At 53.0% G+C, this 2,500-nt stretch overlaps 1 non-coding gene and 1 pseudogene across 1 annotated transcript; both read left to right on the top strand.

The window, feature by feature from the left end:
• The first annotated feature begins 888 nt into the window (after positions 1-888).
• Positions 889-1,042, top strand: LOC149222045 (5.8S ribosomal RNA). The gene has a single exon (XR_016249763.1). It is a non-coding gene; the product is annotated as a 5.8S ribosomal RNA (ribosomal RNA).
• Positions 1,043-1,312: 270 nt separating this feature from the next.
• LOC149222046 (25S ribosomal RNA) overlaps positions 1,313-2,500 on the top strand; it is a 1,849-nt pseudogene continuing 661 nt past the window's right edge.

Below are 2,500 nucleotides of genomic sequence, written 5' to 3' on the forward strand. Positions count from 1 at the left end.
CCCCCTTTTTGCGAAGGCACGGGGGTCGGGAAGCTTGTTCTCTGTTTGAGCCTCCCCCTGTGAGCCGGTGGACGCGTTTGATATCTCTCTTTCTTTCATGTTGTTTTCTTCCCTTCTTTCTATCGGCCCCTAGCTTTACGGAGAAAAGGTTGGATTGTTGTGGATTGGTGTTCGGGAAGGACGAAAAGCAGTGCGAGTTCCCAAGGTGGCCACCCTATTCCTTCTTGATCACCATCCCCTGCAGTTCCCCCCTTTTTGCGAAGGCACGGGGTTGGGGAATCTTGTTCTCTGTTTGAAGCCTCCCCTTGTGAGCCGGTAGCCACGGTTGATATATCCCTTTATCTCTTGTTTTTTTCTTCCCTTCTTCCTTGTGGCCCCTAGCGTTACGGAGAAAAGGTGGGATTGTTGTGGATTGGTGTTCCGGAAGGACGAAACACAGTGCGAGCTCCCGGGTGGCCACCCTAGTCCTTCTTGATCATCGTCCCCTTCCGTTCCCCCCTTTTGCTGAAGGCACGGGGCTTTGGGAGGCTTGTGCCTTGTTTGTGCTTTTTTTTCTACCCTTTTCTTCCTTTCGGTCCCTAACTCTACGGAGAAAAGGGGGAATTGTTGTGGGCTGGTGTCGGGGAAGGGCTAAAAGCAGTGTGAGCTCCCGGGGTGGCCACCCTAGTCCTTCTCGATTGCTGTTCCATGCATTTCCCCCCTTTTTTCGAGGGTGTGGGGCTGGGGAGATTGTCCTCTGTTCGAGCCTCCCCCTGTGAGGGGGTTAGACAACTTTGTTTCTCTTTCTCTCATGCGTTTTTACTCCTTTTGCCCCTTGGCCTTACATTTGTTGTGGGGGGTGCCCCTATTAAGTTTTGTGGCCGATTTTTCGGTAATACACGTGGAAACGACTCTCGGCAACGGATATCTCAGCTCTTGTTACTATGAAGAATGTAGCGAAATGCGATACTTAGTTTGAATTTCAGAATCCTGTGAATCATCGAGATTTTGAACGCAATTTGCGCCCGAGGCCTCGGTTGAGGGCACGTCTGTCTGGGCATCGCATCCCATTCAAACGCACTCCCTGCAATATGCTAGGGAGCAGTGGAGTTGATCGTCCGTGCCCCGTGCGGTGCGGTCGGCTGAAATACCTCAAGCGATGTTTCGTGGCGTGCGTTGGCGAGCGGTGATCTTGTCCCCTTGGATGGGCAGTCGGTGTTAGCCGATGCGGGCTTTGTGTGGCATCGCTCAAACTTACTTTGCTCTCTCTTGTCCTCCCATGGGGTAGGGCGGATTTAGCTCCAACTTTGCGACCCCAGCTTAGGCGAGAAAACCCACTGAGTTTAACCATATAATTAAGCGGAGGAAAAGAAACTTACAAGGATTCCCCTAGTAGTGGCAAGCGAACCGAGAAGAGCCCAACATGAAAATCGGGCGGCAGCGCTGCCTGAATTGTAGTTTGTAGAAGTGTCCTCAACGGTGGACCTCGGCCAAGTCCCTTGGAAGGGGGTGCCTGAGAGGGTGACAACCCCGTCGGCCCGGGACCCTGCCGCATCACGAGGCGTTGTCGGCGAGTCGGGTTGTTTGGGAATGCAGCCCTAATTGGGTGGTAAATTCCGTCCAAGGCTAAATACGGGCGAGAGATCGATAGCGAACAAGTACCGTGAGGGAAAGATGAAAATGACTTTGAAAAGAGAGTTAAAGAGTGCTTGAAATTGTCGGGAGGGAAGCGGATGGAGACTGTCGATGCGTCTCGGTCGGATGCGGAACGGCTCAGGCTGGTCCGCCACTTGACTTGAGGTGCAAACCAACACGGGCTGCTGCATCGTCACAAGCGCGGGTGGATTACTGCCTGTCGGTTTGCCGCTGCGGTGGTCGAGGAATGAAGCATGTGCCCTTGTGGTGGGCCGTGTGCACCTGTGCACTCGTGGTGTTGGTTGGCGGGCTTTCCATTCAACCCGTCTTGAAACACGGACCAAGGAGTCTAACATGTGTGCGAGTCGACGGGTTTGAAAACCTACGAGGTGCAAGGAAGCTAATGGGCGAGATCCCCTCTCTGGGGGGGTGCATCGTCGACCGACCTTGAGCTTATGCAAAGGTTTCGAGTGCGAGCACACCTGTTGGGACCCGAAAGATGGTGAACTATGCCTGAGCAGGGTGAAGCCAGAGGAAACTCTGGTGGAGGCTCGTAGCGATACTGATGTGAAAATCATTCATCTGACTTGGGTATAGGGGCGAAAGACTAATCAAACCATCTAGTAGTTGGTTTCCTCCAAAGTTTCCCTCAAGATATCTGGAGCTCACGTGCGAGTTTTATCGGGTAAAGCAAATGATTAGAGGCATCGGGGGCGTAACACCCTCGACCTATTCTCAAACTTTAAATATGTAAGAGGGTGCGGCTGCTCGATTGAGCCGCAGCGTGGAATCGAGAGCTCCAAGTGGGCCATTTTTGGTAAGCAGAACTGGCGATGCGGGATGAACCGAAATTCGAGATACGGTGCCGAATTGCGCGCTAACCTAG

This window comes from Pinus tabuliformis, chromosome Q, assembly GCF_031772625.1.
Source record: "Pinus tabuliformis cultivar Carrire ecotype Pingquan chromosome Q, CPIR1, whole genome shotgun sequence".
Classification (NCBI taxonomy): domain Eukaryota; kingdom Viridiplantae; phylum Streptophyta; class Pinopsida; order Pinales; family Pinaceae; genus Pinus; species Pinus tabuliformis.